This window comes from Thalassophryne amazonica, chromosome 6 (assembly GCF_902500255.1).
Source record: "Thalassophryne amazonica chromosome 6, fThaAma1.1, whole genome shotgun sequence".
In the NCBI taxonomy this organism is placed as follows: domain Eukaryota; kingdom Metazoa; phylum Chordata; class Actinopteri; order Batrachoidiformes; family Batrachoididae; genus Thalassophryne; species Thalassophryne amazonica.
This window is the reverse complement of record NC_047108.1, coordinates 12,633,385-12,660,364: the sequence shown is the minus strand read 5'-3', so window position 1 is coordinate 12,660,364 and position 26,980 is coordinate 12,633,385. Positions and strand designations below refer to the sequence as shown.

At 40.5% G+C, this 26,980-nt stretch overlaps 1 pseudogene; it reads right to left on the bottom strand.

Moving 5' to 3' along the window:
- Positions 1–571: 571 nt before the first annotated feature.
- Positions 572–26,980, bottom strand: part of LOC117511861 — a 28,059-nt pseudogene continuing 1,650 nt past the window's right edge.

The following is a 26,980-nucleotide window of genomic DNA, read 5'->3' as shown; positions in this document are numbered from 1 at the left end:
TTGCCTCTTTCAGACAGTAAAACATTGTTGCTTTGTGTTTTTGACAGTAGTCAGTGAGTACTGGAGACTGAGTTGGACTTTTCACCAACCTTTTTGATAAGTACTCATACTCCTGCACATACCAGTTTTCTGATGAGAGGTGGAGGTGGATTTCCCACCATAAGTGTTGCTGGGTGTAAACGCACCCACATCTAACTGTTTTTGCTCCTCGCCAGCAGTACCAGATCCGACAAGCGGAGGCAGTGGCCACCTGGGAGTTCGGGACTTGGCGGCTCCAGTATTCCCGGAGTTCGGTGGCAGAGGAAATCGTGTGGTTCCGGTTCTGCTTTGGACAGACGTCTCTTATCTTCGAGCCTGCCCACATGACACATTCTGTGAATTGACTTCATTGCATTCTATTGTGATCTGCCGTGTTTGTTGTGCTCATTCACAACAGTAAAGTGTTATTATTTGACTTCCTCCATTGTCCGTTCATTTGCGCCCCCTGTTGTGGGTCCGTGTTCCTACACTTTCACAACAGATACAAAAAAACTGTAGACTTAAGCTGCAGAGTATCCAGCTGTTATATTTGTAGTCAGACGGCTGTGGACTTTACAAGCCAACATCGCCCTCTGTCGGCAAACTCCATGTACTGTAGATATTTTGCAGAATATTTTTCTCCAAATTGGATCAGTTGTAAAAACATCACGGCTGAATAAAAGTGACAAAGATTATGATCACAGCTTCTTTATTTCCTGCTTTGAACTTTGTAAGTGTTTACAAAATTTAAACAGGTTATTTTTTTTAAAGGTCAGTTAGGTGGCGCTGCATCCCAGATTTTGTATTTGTATTGCAGAGATGCTGCTTGAGCCAAAGTGCCGTGTTCAGGAAACAGTCAGCCTGGGTGTCCACTCTGGGACAGGGAATGTCCGTCCTCTGGAAACCATAGCAACCTGTGAGGACATCACAATTATTTACTGCAAAAACAAAAAAAAGAGGGTGAATAGTGTCAGTCTGAGGTACATGTACTGAAAACTAAACAGCTCATCCACCACCTCCATATTTTTTTTAAAGACATTCTGAATGAACTGGTTTTAAAATTAAATTATCTAAATGTTATTAGATGAGATCAAATAAAATGAATACATTTGTTTAAAATTAATAAATTAATTCAGAAAGGAGTTTTAATGGGTATTTTAATGGGTAATAATTTTATGACTGAATGAATGAATGAATTCATTAATTTATTTATTCAGCAATAGCACACACACACACACACAGCCCAAAACAACAACAAACAAAACTTACAACGAAAAAGAAAATGGAATGACAAAAAAAAAAAGGATTGACAATGCATCTGTGTGCCTGAAAGGGTATATAGGCAGAAGCAAAGCTTTTTAACGCCTACCCCTTTAACCAAAAGTAAAATTATCTAGTTGTCAGAAAGGAGTGAAATAAATAAATAAATAAAAACCCAACTATTCCCACTCCCATTTTCAACCATTTCAATCTCTTCAACTTAAATGGCACAAGCCAAAATTTACAATTACAGTTTGGCTACACACAAAACTCATCCTTCTTCAGCACATACATGTCTTGAAAACATCATGTCTTTAATTGATTTTTAAACTGATTGATATTTGGACATCGTTTGAGTTCATCCATCAGGTTATTCCATATTCTAGGGTCACACATGGAGACACGGAATCCTTTTCTGGTCGTCTGAGCGCCAGCAATTTTAAAATGATACAAGCCCTGTAAATTATATCTTCCCCCTCTCTCAGTAAAAAATTCTTGAATTCTAAATGGCACTTGTTTATTTTTCACTTTGTTCATTTATTGAACAGTCTTGAACAAAATCATGTCGTGTAGTTTTAATATTTGAGATTTAATGAACAATGGGTTGGTGGTGGTCTCGATAACCTGCATTATGAATTGCTCTTTTTTGAAGAATGAATAATGCTGCACTGTAGTTTTATAATTATTGCCCCAAACTTTAGCGCAGTAAGTCAGGTAGGGTGCAACTAACTGGTAAATTTTTCACGGAAATTGTTTAATTTACTCATTTAAATGGGTAATAAAGAGGAATGTGACAATGATTTACAAAGCAGATATTTTTTATTTATCCCTCTATGATCACTTAATTTTTGTTGATATTACAAGGTTATGTCATGTTTATTCATTTCAATTCATTTTGAGCTTGCACTACATTTTTGTGTCTTTCTGATAAAGTGTCAGAAATTATTACCGCCGCCTACAAAGTTGGAGGAAGTAATGTTTTCACCTGTCTGTCTGTTTGTTTGTCTGTGAACAACCTGGAGCCCACAATTTTTCATATACTATCATAGTGAAGTTTTTTCTAAAGATTCAAATCCTGACAGGCAAGAACTGATTCAATTTTCATGGTCATAAGTCATAGGTCCAAGTCAGGAAAAATCCCTATCTTTAACATTGAACAAATTTTCTAAAATTCATACCTCTGTCCAGTGTTGGGCACAGCTAACCAAAAATTAGCTTAGATAACAGATAATCAGCTAACTGAAAAGTTATCTTTTATAAAGCTAAACCAATAAACCACCCAAAAATGTATCGGAAGCTACAGCTAACCGATAACTTCCATTATTATCACTTTACTGAGGCGTTGCTAGGCCGGTAGCGTAGATTTACATCAACACTACCTGGCTATAACCACCCACAGTAGCGAACAAGTATCGGCATACCCGCCCACTGTGCGTTAAACAATGACATCATAGCGCGCAGCCCAAGAACTGTCCGCAGAGAAAAGATGAAAAGAAAAGAAGTGTGTGTGGTCCCAATATGGATATTACAGATGATTTTCTCATGGACAGTAGGACAATGAACAGCAGCCAAAGCAGCCAGGCTTGATAAAGGACACACTGGTGAATTTGGAGAGCAGCGCGGTACCAGCCAACACAACAAAAATTAAAGTGAGCCAACTTTTTATGTACGCATTTGCTGGGTGTTGTGTGTTTTGAAATGACATTAAATATTGTTAATGTGATTCCACGTGTTGTGTATCTCAGTAAGTGATAATAGTGCAAATAACATGCAGTTGTTATGCGGTATGCATTTTCTGAGATCAGAGTACTCATCTCTGAGTACTCTTGCTTGCCTCTACTGGTGGTTGGCTCTCACTGCGGTATTGTATCACTTCCTGTTCCGGAGCACAGCGGTGTTTTTCTGTATCTGTTAGCTGTTTAATCTGCGCAGTTAGATTGATCTAGTTATCTAGATTACGATTTGTTTCCCAGTGTAATCTTTACGTGCCTTAACTAAAGCACTCCTTCTGCTGAATCACCTCTAAATTATTTACACATTATTCACTTTGCGTGTTTTTAGGAATCCGCTAGCTTAGCGTAGCTACTAGCTCTTAGCCGATTTAGCATGGCGGCTTCTCCTGTCTCTCCCGCACTTTTCTGCTCTGGGTGTGAAATGTTTAGTTATTCCTCGGCCTCCTTTAGCAGTAATGGTACTTGTAATAAGTGTAGCTTATTCGTAGCTTTGGAGGCCAGGCTGGGCGAATTGGAGACTCGGCTCCGCACCGTGGAAAATTCTACAGCTAGCCAGGCCCCTGTAGTCGGTGCGGACCAAGGTAGCTTAGCTGCCGTTAGTTCCCCCCTGGCAGATCCCGAGCAGCCGGGAAAGCAGGCCGACTGGGTGACTGTGAGGAGGAAGCGTAGCCCTAAACAGAAGCCCCGTGTACATTACCAACCCGTTCACATCTCTAACCGTTTTTCCCCACTCGACGACACACCCGCCGAGGATCAAACTCTGGTTATTGGCGACTCTGTTTTGAGAAATGTGAAGTTAGCGACACCAGCAACCATAGTCAATTGTCTTCCGGGGCCAGAGCAGGCGACATTGAAGGAAATTTGAAACTGCTGGCTAAGGCTAAGCGTAAATTTGGTAAGATTGTAATTCACGTCGGCAGTAATGACACCCGGTTACGCCAATCGGAGGTCACTGAAATTAACATTAAATCGGTGTGTAACTTTGCAAAAACAATGTCCGGACTCTGTAGTTTTCTCTGGGCCCCTCCCCAATCGGACCGGGAGTGACATGTTTTAGCCGCATGTTCTCCTTGAATTGCTGGCTGTCTGAGTGGTGTCCAAAAAATGAGGTGGGCTTCATAGATAATTGGCAAAGCTTCTGGGGAAAACCTGGTCTTGTTAGGAGAGACGGCATCCATCCCACTTTGGATGGAGCAGCTCTCATTTCTAGAAATCTGGCCAGTTTTCTTAAATCCTCCAAACCGTGACTATCCAGGGTTGGGACCAGGAAGCAGAGTTGTAGTCTTACACACCTCTGCAGCTTCTCTCCCCCTGCCATCCCCTCATTACCCCATCCCCGTAGAGACGGTGCCTGCTCCCAGACTGCCAATAACCAGCAAAAATATATTTAAGCATAAAATTCAAAAAGAAAAAATAATATAGCACCTTCAACTGCACCACAGACTAAAACAGTTAAATGTGGTCTATTAAACATTAGGTCTCTCTCTTCTAAGTCCCTGTTGGTAAATGATATAATAATTGATCAACATATTGATTTATTCTGCCTTACAGAAACCTGGTTACAGCAGGATGAATATGTTAGTTTAAATGAGTCAACACCCCCGAGTCACACTAACTGTCAGAATGCTCGTAGCACGGGCCGGGGCGGAGGATTAGCAGCAATCTTCCATTCCAGCTTATAATTAATCAAAACCCAGACAGAGCTTTAATTCATTTGAAAGCTTGTCTCTTAGTCTTGTCCATCCAAATTGGAAGTCCCAAAAACCAGTTTTATTTGTTATTATCTATCGTCCACCTGGTCGTTACTGTGAGTTTCTCTGTGAATTTTCAGACCTTTTGTCTGACTTAGTGCTTAGCTCAGATAAGATAATTATAGTGGGCGATTTTAACATCCACACAGATGCTGAGAATGACAGCCTCAACACTGCATTTAATCTATTATTAGACTCTATTGGCTTTGCTCAAAAAGTAAATGAGTCCACCCACCACTTTAATCATATCTTAGATCTTGTTCTGACTTATGGTATGGAAATAGAAGACTTAACAGTATTCCCTGAAAACTCCCTTCTGTCTGATCATTTCTTAATAACATTTACATTTACTCTGATGGACTACCCAGCAGTGGGGAATAAGTTTCATTACAGTAGAAGTCTTTCGGAAAGCGCTGTAACTAGGTTTAAGGATATGATTCCTTCTTTATGTTCTCTAATGCCATATACCAACACAGTGCAGAGTAGCTACCTAAACTCTGTAAGGGAGATAGAGTATCTCGTTAATAGTTTTACATCCTCATTGAAGACAACTTTGGATGCTGTAGCTCCTCTGAAAAAGAGAGCTTTAAATCAGAAGTGTCTGACTCCGTGGTATAACTCACAAACTCGTAGCTTAAAGCAGATAACCCGTAAGTTGGAGAGGAAATGGCGTCTCACTAATTTAGAAGATCTTCACTTAGCCTGGAAAAAGAGTCTGTTGCTCTATAAAAAAGCCCTCCGTAAAGCTAGGACATCTTTCTACTCATACTAATTGAAGAAAATAAGAACAACCCCAGGTTTCTTTTCAGCACTGTAGCCAGGCTGACAAAGAGTCAGAGCTCTATTGAGCTGCGTATTCCATTAACTTTAACTAGTAATGACTTCATGACTTTCTCTGCTAACAAAATTTTAACTATTAGAGAAAAAATTACTCATAACCATCCCAAAGACGTATCGTTATCTTTGGCTGCTTTCAGTGATGCCGGTATTTGGTTAGACTCTTTCTCTCCGATTGTTCTGTCTGAGTTATTTTCATTAGTTACTTCATCCAAACCATCAACATGTTTATTAGACCCCATTCCTACCAGGCTGCTCAAGGAAGCCCTACCATTATTAATGCTTCGATCTTAAATATGATCAATCTATCTTTGTTAGTTGGCTATGTACCACAGGCTTTTTAAGGTGGCAGTAATTAAACCATTACTTAAAAAGCCATCACTTGACCCAGCTATCTTAGCTAATTATAGGCCAATCTCCAACCCTTCCTTTTCTCTCAAAAATTCTTGAAAGGGTAGTTGTAAAACAGCTAACTGATCATCTGCAGAGGAATGGTCTATTTGAAGAGTTTCAGTCAGGTTTAGAATTCATCATAGTACAGAAACAGCATTAGTGAAGGTTACAAATGATCTTCTTATGGCCTTGGACAGTGGACTCATCTCTGTGCTTGTTCTGTTAGACCTCAGTGCTGCTTTTGATACTGTTGACCATAAAATTTTATTACAGAGATTAGAGCATGCCATAGGTATTAAAGGCACTGCGCTGCGGTGGTTTGAATCATATTTGTCTAATAGATTACAATTTGTTCATGTAAATGGGGAATCTTCTTCACAGACTAAAGTTAATTATGGAGTTCCACAAGGTTCTGTGCTAGGACCAATTTTATTCACTTTATACATGCTTACCTTAGGCAGTATTATTAGACGGTATCGCTTAAATTTTCATTGTTACGCAGATGATACCCAGCTTTATCTATCCATGAAGCCAGAGGACACACACCAATTAGCTAAACTGCAGGATTGTCTTACAGACATAAAGACATGGATGACTCTAATTCCTGCTTTTAAACTCAGATAAAACTGAAGTTATTGTACTTGGCCCCACAAATCTTAGAAACATGGTGTCTAACCAGATCCTTACTCTGGATGGCATTACCCTGACCTCTAGTAATACTGTGAGAAATCTTGGAGTCATTTTTGATCAGGATATGTCATTCAAAGCGCATATTAAACAAATATGTAGGACTGCTTTTTTGCATTTACGTAATATCTCTAAAATCAGAAAGGTCTTGTCTCAGAGTGATGCTGAAAAACTAATTCATGCATTTATTTCCTCTAGGCTGGACTATTGTAATTCATTATTATCAGGTTGTCCTAAAAGTTCCCTAAAAAGCCTTCAGTTAATTCAAAATGCTGCAGCTAGAGTACTGACGGGGACTAGAAGGAGAGAGCATATCTCACCCATATTGGCCTCTCTTCATTGGCTTCCTGTTAATTCTAGAATAGAATTTTAAAATTCTTCTTCTTACTTATAAGGTTTTGAATAATCAGGTCCCATCTTATCTTAGGGACCTCGTAGTACCATATCACCCCACTAGAGCGCTTCGCTCTCAGACTGCAGGCTTACTGTAGTTCCTAGGGTTTGTAAGAGTAGAATGGAAGGCAGAAGCCTTCAGCTTTCAGGCTCCTCTCCTGTGGAACCAGCTCCCAATTCAGATCAGGGAGACAGACACCCTCTCTACTTTTAAGATTAGGCTTAAAACTTTCCTTTTTGCTAAAGCTTATAGTTAGGGCTGGATCAGGTGACCCTGAACCATCCCTTAGTTATGCTGCTATAGACGTAGACTGCTGGGGGGTTCCCATGATGCACTGTTTCTTTCTCTTTTTGCTCTGTATGCACCACTCTGCATTTAATCATTAGTGATCGATCTCTGCTCCCCTCCACAGCATGTCTTTTTTCCTGGTTCTCTCCCTCAGCCCCAACCAGTCCCAGCAGAAGACTGCCCCTCCCTGAGCCTGGTTCTGCTGGAGGTTTCTTCCTGTTAAAAGGGAGTTTTTCCTTCCCACTGTAGCCAAGTGCTTGCTCACAGGGGGTCGTTTTGACCGTTGGGGTTTTACATAATTATTGTATGGCCTTGCCTTACAATATAAAGCGCCTTGGGGCAACTGTTTGTTGTGATTTGGCGCTATATAAAAAAAATTGATTGATTGATTGATTGATTGAGTCCCTCCGTCCATGCCCAGTCGCCCAAAATGACGTGCGAATATCGGTCATTTTGGGCGACTGGGCATGGACGGAGGGCCTCTGAAAATGCATACCGCATGACAACTGCATGTTATTGTATTAGTATTGTCTCCAGTACACTTGCAACTACTAACAAGCTGATTTTGAGTTTTAACACCACGATTGCATCAAAGTGGTGTTAAAAGTGGTGAGTGGTAGCATCAAAGGTGACTGCAGACCCAAACAATGAGTCAGCACTTCTGTCTATGTGTGCCCTGCCCACTGCTGGAAGTTCCTGCAGAAAAGCTCAACTCTCTACTCAGTAACAGCCTTGCTGTAAGGCGGAGGTCTTGGAAAATCAAGCAGTGCTGACTTATGGTTTGGATTTAAAAATAAAATTAATACCGATAGAATAACTCTATTAATGTCTATTCTGTCATTTGTACAAAGTTAAAATATAACATATATCTTTTAATGTTAAATAATGCACTAATTCAAAAAAGGGGATACAAAAGGGATTATGGGTAAATGAGCCTCCCCTAAACACTGATTGGTTGACTCATTCATTCTATGTAAAAAACCAACACGTTAAAGTGAGGTGTGTGTTGGGTGTTTACATATAAAAATGTGCTTTTGCTTTGTAAAATATGCCATTTTTTATTTGTGAAAAAAAAAAAAAGAGGCATTTGTACGGAGCCCGCCTGGGGACATGGTGGTTAATTTTTTTGGGCCCAGATTATTGCATTCCCTCGCAATAGTTTTTGCGTTCCCTCGCAATAACCGAATATCATATTAAAGCTCATGCCTATCAGAGCACACAGTGAGTCTGGGGCGCACTGCACTCTATTAGAAGGAAATTCAAGGCAAATGAAAAACAAAAAGGCACACACACACACACACACAGCAACAGGATTCACGACAGATGAGGGAGTAAGTTGCTACACCTTGCACAGCTGTAAGACTCCGTATGAAATATAGTTTATTTATACAACTGTGGTAGTAAGTAGCAACACCTGTTAGTGTGCCTTATGAACATTTATGTTTACTTTTCTATTTTTACTGTCCTCTTATGAATCCTGTTGCTGACTGCTGTGTGTGCGCACGCGCATATGTGTTCAATCCCCCCCCACCTTCACTCACTGTGTGCTCTGATAGGCATGAGCTTTAATATGATATTAGGTTATTCCGAGGGAACACAAAACTATTGTGTGGGAACGCAAAAATATTGCAAGGGAACACAAAAGGTATGCGAGGGAACACAATAATCTGGGCCAAAAAAAATTTAACCACCATGCCCCCAGGGGGCTCGTACATTTGCAAAAAAAAAAAAACAAAAAAAAAAGTCAAGTTTTAATTAAATAACTGTCTGATATAACTGGTGCCAAAATAAACACTTCCATCTCCTGGCGTCCAGACGCTCATTCTGCCATGAATACTACTGGCCAGTAGATGGCAGTAGAAACCGTGAAAACTTGCCAAAACAAAATTCCAGATAATCCGTGTCTGCTGCATTTAAGATGCATACAAACACAATAACAACGTCTATAAACCAAGAGAATATATTCACAAGAGTTTTAGGCACAATATACAAAGAGTTTAATGCTGTTGTCCGTGTGGATACCCATAATGCACCTCTCGACACAGCATGTCCACACTAAAACCTTCAAAATTAGTGCATTACTTTAAAACTAAAACATATATCTGATATTTTAACTTTATAAAACTTATTTATATTTTATTTATATTTAAATAACTTGTCTGAAATTAGTTTGGTTAAAAATTTAACCATAAGTTAAAACAATATGCCTCTGGATGACTTGGGTGATACTGCCAGCGTATCGGTATGGGGTCAAAAGAAATTACTTTTTTCTTTTCTGTGGCCAGTTCTCCTTTGCCTGCAGAGGATAGAGCAGTTTCTTCTAGAACCAGCTCTCCTCTGTTTGCAGAGAATAGAACTGTGCATCTACTACAAAACATTTAACAGGTAGGAACTTAACTGATTATGGACTTCGTAAACGTTTTTAACTGTTAAGCTTTGTTTTCCACGTCTGCAAAAATATGTTAGCAGTCTAAAAATGACTGGACCAAAACTAATTGAAAGATAATTGATCCAATGATGGTTTTCAAAGTTATCTGAAAAACTAATCTGATAATGAAAACATTAGCGGAACTGTGCCCACCACTGCCCCTGCCAAAAAAAGATCAAATTTCTTTCATATTTGTGAGTGTTATGTAGGATGGTGTCCTTTATCAACTGACAAAGTTTGATCCGGATCTGATCCAGATTACAGATTTTGTGGCCATTTAAATTTAACACTGAAAACCCCATTTAATGTATATTTTACATTATATCTTAAACATGCCCCAATCACTCTCATATTTGAAAGTGAGGTGCAGACTGACACTCACTATCACCTGACAAAGTTTGATCCAGACCTGATCTGGATTGTGGATTTTGTGGACATTTTAATTTAATATTGAAAAGTCCATTTGACATTTTGCACCATATTTCAATCAAAAGTCCCTCAATCACTCTCATTTGTAACAGTGAGGTGCAAACTTGCACTCTCAATTAATAGACTAAGTTTGATCTGCATCTGATCCGTATTGTGGATTTAGCAGATATTTGAGTTTAACATTGAAAAGCCCTTTGGATCTATATTTTTTATTATATTTTAGCTTATGAAAAGCCACTTCTAACAGGACTTTGACCTTGAAAGTTTTTTCCAAGGTAAAAATTTGTGGAATTGGAAACTCATGTTGTTGGACGTTTGCACCGTATGAGCGCGGTGCTCTAGTTTTGTGTTGATTTGTTGCTGGGGGGGGTTTTGTTGTGTTTTTTTTTTAGCACTTTGTGAAAGCTACAAATAATAAACCTGTTTAAAATCTTCCTTATTGTTGCACAGGTTAAAATGACTATTTCTCCTTAAAAAAATGTTTTGTTCTGCTTGATGACTAATTGATTTTCTTAGTTTTTTCTTGTCTGTGGACTAATAGGTTCAGCTGTAATTTGATTGAGTATGTAATGCCCCGCCCACCTGACGGGTGACGCTCTGCTCTTGAGCGCTCTGTGGAGCTCCAGACCCTGATAAGGAGAAACCCGTCTGTCTCGGCCTCCGAGCATCAGCAGCACCGGAGCTCTGATCTGCACACAGTCACAGTGACAATGTCTCAGGGTCAAAGGTTGTAATGTCACATTACCAGGCTCCTCCTCCAAGAGCATCCATCATTCCTCAGCTACGCCTCTTTATGTTCTTTAAAATATTATTTGTGTTGTTTTCCATCACTCGTGTAAGCACAAGACGTCTTTTGTGGCTGTCTGATTGTCACCAAACGTGGTGCGACCTTTAGGTATAATGACCCCAAGAAGCCTACTGGCTATGGGGTGAAAAGGTCAAGGTCATCCTCACTAAACTGTACTTTGTAAAGGCCTTCTATAGAAAAGTGTCACTTGTCAACGGTAAACTTATCGTTTGCCTGGGACACTGTGGTGATCTAGTGTGAGTGAGTGAGTGAGTGAGTGAGACCTGAGCAGCATGAATAATGGGCGACTTCTCCAACATGGCAGCCAAAACTTCAGCAGTGGGAATCTGGTCGTATGAGAACTGTAACCCCACGCTGCTGTAACGCCTGGAGACGCACACACACAGACAAAAGTTACAATTCTCACACTCACCGTAACGAGTGGTCAAATGTTACAGATTGTAATCCATTAACTGAACCAAAATATGAGTAACAGAACTGAATCTGCAGGCCACGCCCACATGAGTCCTTTCACTGTATGGGAGTTCCTCTTTCTATACACCAACATTTGGTTCATCATCTCAGAAACAGCTTTGATCTGCATATATGGTAAAAATCTTAATGAACCACTAATTAACTCATTCACACAACATCGTTTAACATTTGTGAACTACCACTACCCAGTGGCGCCAGCAAAAAAAAATTCTAAGGGTGGCTAGTGGGGGCTAGGCAAAATCTTGGGGTGGCATACCCGACCAAAAAATAAAACTATTTGATATACTGAATTTACAGTATATTCATATATTTAAACACTGATTTTTTATTATTGCAATCACACTTTAATTACATTAACTTAATATATTTGGGTTATTCAACTATTCATGACAGAATACGACTGAGACAAATTTGACAAGACTGTACTGTTATTGTCCCACTGTTTCTTATTCTTATTATATATTATTGTTGTTGTTGATGATGATGATGATGTTGCTGTTGCTCTTGTTTTAACACCGTTTTCACATTATTAACTGTTGTGATTTTAAATATATTCCCTAAATCCACACAAATACAATGCGCCCTCATGTGGTGGCTGAGGGGTGGCTCAGAGTAATCTGGTGGTGGCTGTAGCTATTCCCAGCCACCACATGGGGGCGCCACTGTTGGTACCCAAACTGCCAAAATGAAAAACTCCACAATGGTGATTAACTCCACCAACTGGCAGGGGGTGGAACTCTGACTTTAAACATCTTTATGACATCATAAGGTGAGAAAACTAAAAGAGATGAAAGTAAAAATTTGGTGGATTCACATCAACACAAAACACACTAAAGTCTTCTTTGGGCCAGAGATCATCAACACAAAATGTCTGGAAACCACCTCGAGTTCAAAAACAACACAAACTGCTCATCAGCTCATCCTACTGCTGTCACCCACCAAAGGTTCAAGAAAGAATTTGTATCCTTGAAGTGATGAAATTCATTTTTTTAAGCCAAATCTGGATCCCCACATTTTAATCAACTCCAACAACCACAGTCTGCAACATTTTACTGAAATCTGTCATTTTTGTTTTGTGTTATGTTTACACCGACACAGACAATCTCCAAACCTTTGTCTTCCAACAGCTGGTGGAGGGAACAACCAACCAGCGCCCCCTAGAGCTTGAATGACACCAACATTTCTTGTGCTCCCCAAAATAGGGTCATACATCAAAGCGTTACTGACACGTGACCTCGCTTCCTATCCGGTGACCTCGCCACAGATTTAAACTGGCTGTGACTGATAAGCGCTTTGAAGAACATCAAACATACACAAAGACAGAATTGTGAAGCTCAGACTGGAGATTGACTCTAGTCTTCCTGCTTTTAGGAAGATTACACAAAACTGCTTCCCTGTGAAAAACATTTAGACTTTTCCATCAAACACAGCTTTGAACCATCATTTCGGCTCTTGCTTGCCTCTACTGGTGGTTGGCTCTCACTGCGGTATTGTATCACTTCCTGCACAGCGGCGTTTTGCTGTATGTTAGCTGTTTAATCTGCATAGTTAAGATTGATCTAGTTAACGATTTGTTTCACAGTGTAACCTTCACGTGCCTTAACTAAAGCACTCCGTCTGCTGAATCACCTCTAAATTATTTACACATTATTCACTTTGTGTGTTTTTAGGAATCCGCTAGCTTAGCGCAGCTACTAGCCCTTAGCCGGTTAGCATGGCGGCTTCTCCTGTCTCTCCCACACTTTTCTGCTCTGGGTGTGAAATGTTTAGTTATTCCTTGGCCTCCTTTAGCAGTAATGGTACTTGTAATAAGTGTAGCTTATTCGTAGCTTTGGAGGCCAGGCTCGGCGAATTGGAGACTCGGCTCTGCACCGTGGAAAAGCTACAGCTACAGCTAGCCAGGCCCCTGTAGTCGGTGCGGACCAAGGTAGCTTAGCCGCCGTTAGTTCCCTTCCAGCAGATCCCGAGCAGCCGGGAAAGCAGGCCGACTGGGTGACTGTGAGGAGGAAGCGTAGCCCTAAACAGAAGCCCCGTGTACACCGCCAACCCGTTCACATTTCTAACCGTTTTTCCCCACTCGGCGACACACCCACCGAGGATCAAACTCTGGTTATTGGCGACTCTGTTTTGGGAAATATGAAGTTAGCGACACCAGCAACCATAGTCAACTGTCTTCCGGGGGCCAGAGCAGGCGACATTGAAGGAAATTTGAAACTGCTGGCTAAGGCTAAGCGTAAATTCGGTAAGATTGTAATTCACGTCAGCAGTAATGACACCCGATTACGCCAATCGGAGGTCACTAAAATTAACAATGAATCGGTGTGTAACTTTGCAAAAACAATGTCGGACTCTGTAGTTTTCTCTGGGCCCCTCCCCAATCGGACCGGGAGTGACATGTTTAGCCGCATGTTCTCCCTGAATTGCTGTCTGTCTGAGTGGTGTCCAAAAAAATGGGGTGGGCTTCATAGATAATTGGCAAAGCTTCTGGGGAAAACCTGGTCTTGTTAGGAGAGACGGCATCCACCCACTTTGGATGGAGCAGCTCTCATTTCTAGAAATCTGGCCAATTTTCTTAAATCCTCCAAACCGTGACTATCCAGGGTTGGGACCAGGAAGCAGAGTTGTAGTCTTACACACCTCTCTGCAGCTTCTCTCCCCCTGCCATCCCCTCATTACCCCATCCCCGCAGAGACGGTGCCTGCTCCCAGACCACCAATAACCAGCAAAAATCTATTTAAGCATAAAAATTCAAAAAGAAAAATAATATAGCACCTTCAACTGCACCACAGACTAAAACAGTTAAATGTGGTCTATTAAACATTAGGTCTCTCTCTTCTAAGTCCCTGTTAGTAAATGATATAATAATTGATCAACATATTGATTTATTCTGCCTTACAGAAACCTGGTTACAGCAGGATGAATATGTTAGTTTAAATGAGTCAACACCCCCGAGTCACACTAACTGCCAGAACGCTCGTAGCACGGGCCGAGGCGGAGGATTAGCAGCAATCTTCCATTCCAGCTTATTAATTAATCCAAAACCCAGACAGAGCTTTAATTCATTTGAAAGCTTGACTCTTAGTCTTGTCCATCCAAATTGGAAGTCCCAAAAACCAGTTTTATTTGTTATTATCTATCGTCCACCTGGTCGTTACTGTGAGTTTCTCTGTGAATTTTCAGACCTTTTGTCTGACTTAGTGCTTAGCTCAGATAAGATAATTACAGTGGGCGATTTTAACATTCACACAGATGCTGAGAATGACAGCCTCAACACTGCATTTAATCTATTATTAGACTCAATTGGCTTTGCTCAAAATGTAAATGAGTCCACCCACCACTTTAATCATATCTTAGATCTTGTTCTGACTTATGGTATGGAAATTGAAGACTTAATAGTATTCCCTGAAAACTCCCTTCTGTCTGATCATTTCTTAATAACATTTACATTTACTCTGATGGACTACCCAGCAGTGGGGAATAAGTTTCATTACACTAGAAGTCTTTCAGAAAGTGCTGTAACTAGGTTTAAGGATATGATTCCTTCTTTATGTTCTCTAATGCCATATACCAACACAGTGCAGAGTAGTTACCTAAACTCTGTGAGTGAGATAGAGTATCTCGTCAATAGTTTTACATCCTCATTGAAGACAACTTTGGATGCTGTAGCTCCTCTGAAAAAGAGAACCCTAAATCAGAAGTGCCTGACTCCGTGGCATAACTCACAAACTCGCAGCTTAAAGCAGATAACCCGTAAGCTGGAGAGGAAATGGCGTCTCACTAATTTAGAAGATCTTCACTTAGCCTGGAAAAAGAGTCTGTTGCTCTATAAAAAAAAAGCTAGGACATCTTACTACTCATCACTAATTGAAGAAAATAAGAACAACCCCAGGTTTCTTTTCAGCACTGTAGCCAGGCTGACAAAGAGTCAGAGCTCTATTGAGCCGAGTATTCCTTTAATTTTAACTAGTAATGACTTCATGACTTTCTTTGCTAATAAAATTCTAACTATTAGAGAAAAAATTACTCATAACCATCCCAAACACATATCGTTATCTTTGGCTGCTTTCAGTGATGCCGGTATTTGGTTAGACTCTTTCTCTCCGATTGTTCTGTCTGAGTTATTTTCATTAGTTACTTCCTCCAAACCATCAACATGTCTATTAGACCCCATTCCTACCAGGCTGCTCAAGGAAGCCCTACCATTAATTAATGCTTCGATCTTAAATATGATCAACCTATCTTTATTAGTTGGCTATGTACCACAGGCTTTGAAGGTGGCAGTAATTAAACCATTACTTAAAAAGCCATCACTTGACCCAGCTATCTTAGCTAATTATAGGCCAATCTCCAACCTTCCTTTTCTCTCAAAAATTCTTGAAAGGGTAGTTGTAAAACAGCTAACTGATCATCTGCAGAGGAATGGTCTATTTGAAGAGTTTCAGTCAGGTTTTAGAATTCATCATAGTACAGAAACAGCATTAGTGAAGGTTACAAATGATCTTCTTATGGCCTCAGACAGTGGACTCATCTCTGTGCTTGTTCTGTTAGACCTCAGTGCTGCTTTTGATACTGTTGACCATAAAATTTTATTACAGAGATTAGAACATGCCATAGGTATTAAAGGCACTGCGCTGCGGTGGTTTGAATCATATTTATCTAATAGATTACAATTTGTTCATGTAAATGGGGAATCTTCTTCACAGACTAAGGTTAATTATGGAGTTCCACAAGGTTCTGTGCTAGGACCAATTTTATTCACTTTATACATGTTTCCCTTAGGCAGTATTATTAGACAGCATTGCTTAAATTTTCATTGTTACGCAGATGATACCCAGCTTTATCTATCCATGAAGCCAGAGGACACACACCAATTAGCTAAACTGCAGGATTGTCTTACAGACATAAAGACATGGATGACCTCTAATTTCCTGCTTTTAAACTCAGATAAAACTGAAGTTATTGTACTTGGCCCCACAAATCTTAGAAACATCAAATCAAATCAATTTTATTTATACAGCACCAAATCACAACAAACAGTTGCCCCAAGGTGCCTTATATTGTAAGGCAAAACCATACAATAATTACGGAAAAACCCCAACGGTCAAAACGACCCCCTGTGAGCAAGCACTTGGCAACAGTGGGAAGGAAAAACTCCCTTGACATATCCTGATCAAAAATGACTCCAAGATTTCTCACAGTATTACTAGAGGTCAAGGTAATGCCATCCAGAGTAAGGATCTGGTTAGACACCATGTTTCTAAGATTTGTGGGGCCAAGTACAATAACTTCAGTTTTATCTGAGTTTAAAAGCAGGAAATTAGAGGTCATCCATGTCTTTATGTCTGTAAGACAATCCTGCAGTTTAGCTAATTGGTGTGTGTCCTCTGGCTTCATGGATAGATAAAGCTGGTATCATCTGCGTAACAATGAAAATTTAAGCAATGCCGTCTAATAATACTGCCTAAGGGAAACGTATAAAGTGAATAAAATTGGTCCTAGCACAGAACCTTGTGGAACTCCATAATTAACCTTAGTCTGTGAAGAAGATTTCCCATTTACATGAACAAATTGTAATCTATTAGATAAATATGATTCAAAACACTGCAGCGCAGTGCCTTTAATACCTATGGCATGCTCTAATCTCTGTAATAAAATTTTATGGTCAACAGTATCAAAAGCAGCACTGAGGTCTAACAGAACAAGCACAGAGATGAGTCCACTGTCTGAGGCCATAAGAAGATCATTTGTAACCTTCACTAATGCTGTTTCTGTACTATGATGAATTCTAAAACCAGACTGAAACTCTTCAAATAGACCATTCCTCTGCAGATGATCAGTTAGCTGTTTTACAACTACGCTTTCAAGAATTTTTGAGAGAAAAGGAAGGTTGGAGATTGGCCTATAATTAGCTAAGATAGCTGGGTCAAGTGATGGCTTTTTAAGTAATGGTTTAATTCCTGCCACCTTAAAAGCCTGTGGTACATAGCCAACTAATAAAGATAGATTGATCATATTTAAGATCGAAGCATTAATTAATGGTAGGGCTTCCTTGAGCAGCCTGGTAGGAATGGGGTCTAATAGACATGTTGATGGTTTGGAGGAAGTAACTAATGAAAATAACTCAGACAGAACAATCGGAGAGAAAGAGTCTAACCAAATACCGGCATCACTGAAAGCAGCCAAAGATAACGATACGTCTTTGGGTTGGTTATGAGTAATTTTTTCTCTAATAGTTAAAATTTTATTAGCAAAGAAAGTCATGAAGTCATTACTAGTTAAAGTTAAAGGAATACTCGGCTCAATAGAGCTCTGACTCTTTGTCAGCCTGGCTACAGTGCTGAAAAGAAACCTGGGGTTGTTCTTATTTTCTTCAATTAGTGATGAGTAGTAAGATGTCCTAGCTTTACGGAGGGCTTTTTATAGAGCAACAGACTCTTTTTCCAGGCTAAGTGAAGATCTTCTAAATTAGTGAGACGCCATTTCCTCTCCAACTTACGGGTTATCTGCTTTAAGCTGCGAGTTTGTGAGTTATACCACGGAGTCAGGCACTTCTGATTTAAAGCTCTCTTTTTCAGAGGAGCTACAGCATCCAAAGTTGTCTTCAATGAGGATGTAAAACTATTGACGAGATACTCTATCTCACTTACAGAGTTTAGGTAGCTACTCTGCACTGTGTTGGTATATGGCATTAGAGAACATAAAGAAGGAATCATATCCTTAAACCTAGTTACGAGGGCTGTCAATAAAGTTACGGTCCTTTTTATTTTTTTCAAAAACTATACGGATTCATTCATATGTTTTTTACGTCAGACACGCTTGAACCCTCGTGCGCATGCGTGAGTTTTTCCACGCCTGTCGGTGACGTCATTCGCCTGTGAGCACTCCTTGTGGGAGGAGTCGTCCAGCCCCTCGTCGGAATTCCTTTGTCTGAGAAGTTGCTGAGAGAGTGGCGCGTTGTTTGATCAAAATTTTTTCTAAACCTGTGAGACACATCGAAGGTGGACACGGTTCGAAAAATTAAGCTGGTTTTCAGTGAAAATTTTAACAGCTGATGAGAGATTTTGAGGTGATTCTGTCGCTTTAAGGACTTTTCACGGTGCGAGACGTCGCTCAGCGCTCTCAGGCGGCGTCATCAGCCTGTTCAAGCTGAAAACCTCCACATTTCAGGCTCTATTGATCCAGGACGTCGTGAGAGAACAAAGAAGTTTCAGAAGAAGTTGGTTTCAGCATTTTATCCGGATATTCCACTGTTAAAGGAGATTTTTTTAATGAGAGACGTGCGGACGGGTCCGCGCGTCGGGACGCAGCCGCCGCGACGCTCCGTCACAGGAAAAACACCTCTGTTGAAAGCCTTAAGGACAAGTTGGAACATGTCCTGCCTGTTAAACAATTTCTCATATACTCACTCCACTGAAAGCCATCAAAAGCCGCCTGGATTTTACAAATGGTTATCAACACGGAGGTGTTTTTCCTGTGCCGCCGCACCGCGTCGGCTGCGTCCCGACGCGCGGATCCGTCCGCACGTCTTTCATTAAAAAAATCTCCTTTAACAGTGGAATATCCGGATAAAATGCTGAAACCGACTTCTTCTGAAACTTCTCTGTTCTCTCACGACGTCCTGGATCAAGAGCCTGAAATGTGGAGGTTTTCAGCTTGAACAGGCTGATGACGCCGCCTGAGAGCGCTGCACGACGTCTCGCACCGTGAAAGTCCTTAAAGCGACAGTATCACCTCAAAATCTCTCATCAGCTGTTAAAATTTTCACTGAAAACCAGCTTAATTTTTTGAACCGTGTCCACTTCGATGTGTCTCACAGGTTTAGAAAAAATTTTGATCAAACAACGCTCCAGTCTCTCAGCAACTTCTCAGACAAAGGAATTCCGACGAGGGGCTGGACGACTCCTCCCACAAGGAGTGCTCACAGGCGAATGACGTCACCGACAGGCATGGAAAAACTCACGCATGCGCACGAGGGTTCAAGCATGTCTGACGTAAAAACATATGAATGAAATCCATATAGTTTTTGAAAAAAATAAAAAGGACCGTTACTTTATTGACAGCCCTCGTACAGCGCTTTCTGAAGGACTTCTAGTGTAATGAAACTTATTCCCCACTGCTGGGTAGTCCATCAGAGTAAATGTAAATGTTATTAAGAAATGATCAGACAGAAGGGAGTTTTCAGGGAATACTGTTAAGTCTTCAATTTCCATACCATAAGTCAGAAACAAGATCTAAGATATGATTAAAGTGGTGGGTTGGACTCATTTACATGTTGAGCAAAGCCAATTGAGTCTAATAATAGATTAAATGCAGTGTTGAGGCTGTCATTCTCAGCATCTGTGTGAATGTTAAAATCGCCCACTATAATTATCTTATCTGAGCTAAAGCACTAAGTCAGCAAAAGGTCTGAAAATTCACAGAGAAACTCACAGTAACGACCAGGTGGATGATAGATAATAACAAATAAAACTGGTTTTTGGGACTTCAATTTGGATGGACAAGACTAAGAGTCAAGCTTTCAAATGAAATTAAAGCTCTGTCTGGGTTTTTGATTAATTAATAAGCTGGGAATGGAAGATTGTTGCTAATCCTCCGCCTCGGCCCGTGCTACGAGCCATTCTGGCAGTTAGTGTGACTCGGGGGTGTTGACTCATTTAAACTAACATATTCATCCTGCTGTAACCAGGTTTCTGTAAGGCAGAATAAATCAATATGTTGATCAATTATTATATCAAAATGGAGAAACATGGTGTCTAACCAGATCCTTACTCTGGATGGCATTACCCTGACCTCTAGTAATACTGTGAGAAATCTTTGAGTCATTTTTGATCAGGATATGTCATTCAATGCGCATATTAAACAAATATGTAGGACTGTTTTTTGCATTTGCGCAATATCTCTAAAATTAGAAAGGTCTTGTCTCAGAGTGATGCTGAAAAACTAATTCATGCATTTATTTCCTCTAGGCTGGACTATTGTAATTCATTATTATCAGGTTGTCCTAAAAGTTCCCTGAAAAGCCTTCAGTTAATTCAAAATGCTGCAGCTAGAGTACTGACAGGGACTAGAAGGAGAGAGCATATCTCACCCATACTGGCCTCTCTTCATTGGCTTCCTGTTAATTCTAGAATAGAATTTAAAATTCTTCTTCTTACTTATAAGGTTTTGAATAATCAGGTCCCATCTTATCTTAGGGACCTCATAGTACCATATCACCCCAACAGAGTGCTTCGCTCTCAGACTGCAGGCTTACTTGTAGTTCCTAGGGTTTGTAAGAGTAGAATGGGAGGCAGAGCCTTCAGCTTTCAGGCTCCTCTCCTCTGGAACCAGCTCCCAATTCAGATCAGGGAGACAGACACCCTCTCTACTTTAAGATTAGGCTTAAACTTTCCTTTTTGCTAAAGCTTATAGTTAGGGCTGGATCAGGTGACCCTGAAATTGATTTGATTTGATTTGAAACTCACCAGGACAGAAAATCTGGAATGTGGCTGAATTAGTGTCATGAAGTGCAGTTCATGAGGTATATTTTAAATCAGGCATAGAGTTCACAAAGCTGCACACACAAACCTCTAAATATCTGACCCATTGGTGGTGCTAAGAGTGCTGGAGGTGCAGACACAAAACGTGGTGCAAAGAGGGACAGGACTGTCCACCACTAAGTGTCCCACATTAACCATCAGGGCCCGTATCCATGAAGTAACTCAAGTCCTCTCAAAGAGCTCCTAACTTAGCCTAAAATATCCTGGCAAGGAATCTTGCCAAGAGAGTGAGCCAGCAGGTGTCTGAGAGCAAGTCTGAGTAAGGAGTAGACAGAAACGCCTACCTTTGTGAGGAGGCAGGGTTGACCCCTTTGCTAGGTATGACGCAGTCCTCTAAGAGCTGTTATTGGTTGTCACAGAAAGGGGAGGACAAATTAAAAAAAACAAATGCGCTCCACCCTTCCAGTCATGAATGGACAGTAAAATCAACCGATCATACAACCTGAACTGCATTAAGACGTGTAATCATGAGGATAACTTTGTTATGATGATGAAACTCAGCAAAATTAAATGAATTGTTACACATCTTGGAAAATGTATGAATGAACATCAATCATTTGCCAATATCTATATTAAAAGCGTGTGTTTGTGTGTGAGTTTATTTTGTACGTTCATTTTGACTACATAATTGTAAATATGTTAAAAATACATGCATGACACAAGAAAACACTTATTTCTATTGTGGTCCATTTAAATCAAATGACAAAATAGATGTAATAATAAAGAAAATAATATTAATAATTACAATAATAATAATGATGATGATGATAACAGTGTGTATAGGAAAGCAACAACCTAAACAATTTATACATACATTAAGACAGTAAATTAACAGAAAACAGTTACATAGAGCAAAGCCGGTAGTGTGTTACTGCCTCACTGCATCCGGCATACGGAGAATATTGCTGCTTCCTCTCCTGTCCTTTTCTGCCGTCTTCTCTGCTTAAGACACTCTTAGGTTTCGTAAAAGTCCTCCTCCCTCCTCTTACCAATTTGGCACCTTAGAGCCCTCGTAAGACCTAAGGTGGCTTTGTGGAACAACTTCACCTACCAAGGAAAATTCTAAGAAATATCTAAGATTTTTCTTGGAATAACATCACTAGGAGCTATGTTTAGTCTTAGGCTGCTTCGTGGATACAGGCCCTGGGTCATAGTGCTGACATGAAAACAGGTGGAGTTGGATGTTGTTTCTACAGTACTGTCCCCCGCTCAGGACAGCTGGCCGATTGGTGTACGGATCAGGATGAACTGCAGCGTCTCACCAGTCCAACGATGTCACTGGTTCCCAGTAACGTGGCAGCGTTGATGACGGGGTTCCGGGCTGCACACGCTCTGTAGAAGTCTGGGTACTGACCAACCAGATGGCAGGCCAAGAAACCACCGTGAGAACCTCCAATTACAGCCAAGCATTTGGGGTCAAGGGTCATATCACTCTGCAGCACAGTGAGCACGGCCCTCTGGGTAAAAACAATCCAGTCTGTTAAAGCAGTCTACAAACTGATTAACGAGAAGTTTAGTAAAAATAAAATAAAATCCTGCGGTGATTTGTGGTTTAATACCTGCACGTCTTTTACGTCTTGGCTTCCGATGTGACCAAGCAGTGACAAAATACTGTCCTGACCGAAACCAGTGGATCCACGGTAGTTCACTGGACAAACAGATTACCAGTAAATAATTAAATGTGTAAATCCCAAAACTTTGATAGCATGAACTTATGAGTTCGTCAATATTTGTACAGACTGCTGTCTGGTCTGATTCATCTGGCTTTCTCTCGCCATGTTCAAAAAGTCAGAATTTAAACATGTAGAGCAGGCTGCTAGTGGTGTAACGGTACGACAACATTGCAACATCAGCGTGGAGCAAAATGTCTGAGGCCTGAATCCATGTCAACAACAATAAAGACAGTCTGAATGCAAAAGTGGGTCTAAGCTGGTCCTAGTGAGGTGTACCTAAAGAAGTGGATGTGAGGGTATAAACAAGCGCTGTTACATGTCAGACACGAGTTAAATCTCTGGACTAAGTGCTGGATTCAGAGTCAGGACTAATCTGAACCACTGTAGATCCAACTGACTCAAAAGTGTTTTACAGCATTTATTAAAAGTGTCATTACGGCAACGATGGGACACGTTGCTCCGATTAGTCTGGTGCAAGATCTCTGATCCTGTAAAACTCACCCATGAGGACGGCAAAGCCGAGTTTAGCCAGTCCAGCTGTTGTGGTGTTCCACTCTGCAGGAAAATGGGAGTGGGGGCCACCTGAACCAGCAGACAAATAAAACAAAAAAAAATACATCTTGAAATGCAAACAACATTAAAAGCAAACACACAAATTTCAATTTCATTTTTTTTCAATTTATTTTCATTTATAGTGTCAAATCACAACAGAGCTGCACTTCAAACAAGTAAGGTCTAACCTTACCAACCCCCAGAGCAACATCGGTAAGGAAAAAGTCCCTCTGAGGAAGAAACCTCAAGCAGACCAGACTCAAAGGGGTGACCCTCTGCTTGGGCCATGCTACAAACATAAATTACAGAACAATTCACAGAACAATTCACAAAATGAATATACAGGAAATGCTGTTGGTGCACGGGACAGGAGGGTCGCCAGCACAAATACAACTCCATCTCTGGATGGAGCTGCACCTTAAACAGAGAAAAAACAGAATCAGGCGTCACAAAGACAAGAAATACAGTATAATTGTCAGCATTAAACAACAAGAAAAAATCAAGAAATACTAAGGTGATCTACGGCCACTAGCCCTAAACTTCACTAAAAGACACAGTATTTAGGTAACATTGAGGCTGCGGCCCACTCCAATTACTAATAACATGAATTAAAAGAGTAAAAAGCGTAAAACAAAACTGTACCAGTATGCTAGTCATACGAAAGGGAAAATAAGTGCGTCTTAAGTCTGGACTTGAAAGTCTCCACAGAATCTGACTGTTTTATTGATGCAGGGAGATCATTCCACAGAACAGGGGCACGATAAGAGAAAGCTCTGTGACCCGCAGACTTCTTATTCACCTTAGGGACAGAAAGTAGTCCTGCACCCTGAGAACGCAAAGCCCGGGCCGGTACGTAAGGTTTAATTAGGTCAGCTAGGTAGGGAGGTGCCAGTCCGTGAACAATTTTATAGACTAGTAGCAGAACCTTAAATCTGATCTCACTGGGACAGAAAGCCAGTGAAGGAAAATGCGAAAATAGGTGTAATGTGGCTGAACTTTCTGCTTCATGTCAAAAGTCTGGCTGCAGCATTTTGAACCAATTGGAGAGCCCTAATGCTGGACTGTGGTAAATCAGAAAATAGAACATTGCAGTAGCCCAATCTAGAAGAGATAAACGCATGGATCAGGGTCTCAGTATCACCCAGACAGGATGAATCTTCGCTATATTTCGCAGGTGGAAAAAAGCAGTCCTCGTAATATTTCTAACGTGGAGGTCAAAGGACAATGTAGGATCAAAAATTACCCCAAGGATCCTCACTTTGTCAGTGTAATGTATGACACACGAGCCTAGGTTAGCTGGTCAAATTGATGCTGATGTCTTGCTGGACCAAGAACCATCATTTCAGCCTTATCAGAGATTAAAAGTAGGAAGTTTCCAGACATCCAACTTCTCACTGATGCAAGGCAATCTTCTAAGGATTTTATGTGAACGAGATTACCAGCAGTTATCGGCATGTATAACTGAGTATTATCAGCATAGCAGTGAAAGGTACTCCCAAAATGCCGCAATATGTGCCCAAGGGGCACTATATAAAGGGAGAAAAGCATAAGAAAGACTAGAGGAAGAATAAAGATTTTCTCCCACCTTAAAGGTGTTATGAATAATATGTTACACATTAATGTAGCATCCAACGACTATTTCCTGTGGAAAGATTGTGTTTTAATGGCATCCTGTGCAGAGAATGAAGCAACACTCCCTCTGTGCTCGGAGCTTTTCTGGCCCATTTACATTCTCGGTCTGACTGTGCATGCACATTTAGTGCATGCAAATCCTGCCTTGTGAAACCGTTGCCGCTCCCTCTGTTTATAAGCAGACAGCAGTACCTTTATAATAATAAAAATCTCAATAAAAAATAAGAGAAAAAGCTGACCCTGAAGACTGACCGTGAATGAATACAACAAGAGGCGTCTTTTCTTCGCTGAGGGGATGGGAAGGTTTCACCAGGACTGCCCCAAAATCCAAGCCAGCTGATAAACAACAAAAAACAGCATCACAAAACGTTAGAGCCGAGTCAAGATTTAGACTTTGAATTTGCAATTCTTTGAAAGTTCGAAATGGATCTGATTTGGACAAGGTCCATGTGCGGCGCTCACACACTCTAATGCTAACTGTGTGTACGTCCATAACGAACTGTTTCAAAACAGTGCCAAGGCGGAAAAACTAGAATTTGTCATAACAAAAATGTCCCGTATAAACTTGTGTCAGAAGAAACATTTAGTAAACATATCACTGCTAAAACACAACAACACAACTACCAATTTACCATGTGAGTGGCTAATGTTTGCAGTTAACTGTCAAGAACATTTGCTGTCAGCAATTTGGTGTCATATGTCCTTTTCCTTCCCACTGTAGCCAAGTGCTTGCTCACAGGGGGTCGTTTTGACCGTTGGGGTTTTACATAATTATTGTATGGCCTTGCCTTACATATAAAGCGCCTTGGGGCAACTATTGTTGTGATTTGGTGCTATATAAAAAAATTGATTGATTGATTGATTGATATATTTTCTCGCTGTTCATCAGCAGTGTTTCTGTTCACAACTTACGGCAAATACCAGGCAAACACAAAACTATAGGCAGATTGAATATTTTCATACAATGCAGGTGGTGAATTAACGTGTTAGCACCACCTGCTGTTGACAACGGTGAATTACAATTAGTCTCAATCATCCAGCGTCCCTTTACTAACTCCACCCTCAAAAAAGACCATCTATGAAGCACTGAGACGCTGAAATGATTATATGAACGTTGTGCACTGATTGGCTCACACCATCTACATCATCATCGCTATACAGGAGAAAATTATTCTGAGCCTTGACAAAGCAAGAGCCTGTTACAAAGTACCACACATTTATAAAGAAAACTCAGAAAATTTGTACACTTTGTTTTTGGGAACCACAATGTGTTTGTTTGTTTGTTTGTAAAGTTTTGTGGTGAAATTAACTCCATATTTATACTCTGAGTGTGCGACACTCACGGTAGTGCACGTTGTCCTCCTCTGGCGGAGCGTAACATCGAGAACGGTCCACTGGAAGTCAAAGGTCACGGCGGGCGGTTGCAGAGTTCGCCAGGCTACAGCTCCACCTGGTGGTGGGAGGAAACCAACCAGCTGCACGCAAACACAAGACCACAGACAGAAGTCAGGAGTTAATGAGAAAAATGACTTCTGCTTATTTTTTTCTTCATAAATGCTGCTGCTAACTGTCTGTGTGCAATTTCCTGCCATGTGTCTGACCAAAGTGGGCGGGGCTTTGGGGCTGGAGCAGCAGACGACCATCAGGTCGTTCTGAACAGTCAGCAGTTTCCAGCTTCCATAAAGAACACAAACGTCTGCAGAACAACAGAAAATATGTTCAACCTTTTTGGCACGGCTACACACATGACTTTAACTAGCAAAACAGACATTACACAAAGTTTAAATTTTCCGGGTTTTAGCACCTGTGCAACAATATCCATGTTATTGTGACGTCCTCGTACATATTAAAACACAAACAACATTCACAAACTAAATTTACATCATTTTTTAACAGTTTTTTTAAAAAGATGGAATAACTGACATGACTTAATAACAAACATTAACTAATAGTTAATTATTGTGTGAATTATTTCTGTTCTGTATCATTACAAGTTATTAAATATATAAATTACTACCTCAGTTGAATATAATGAATACCATTAATAAATGATTACTAAATACATTAATTCAGTGTTAATGGTT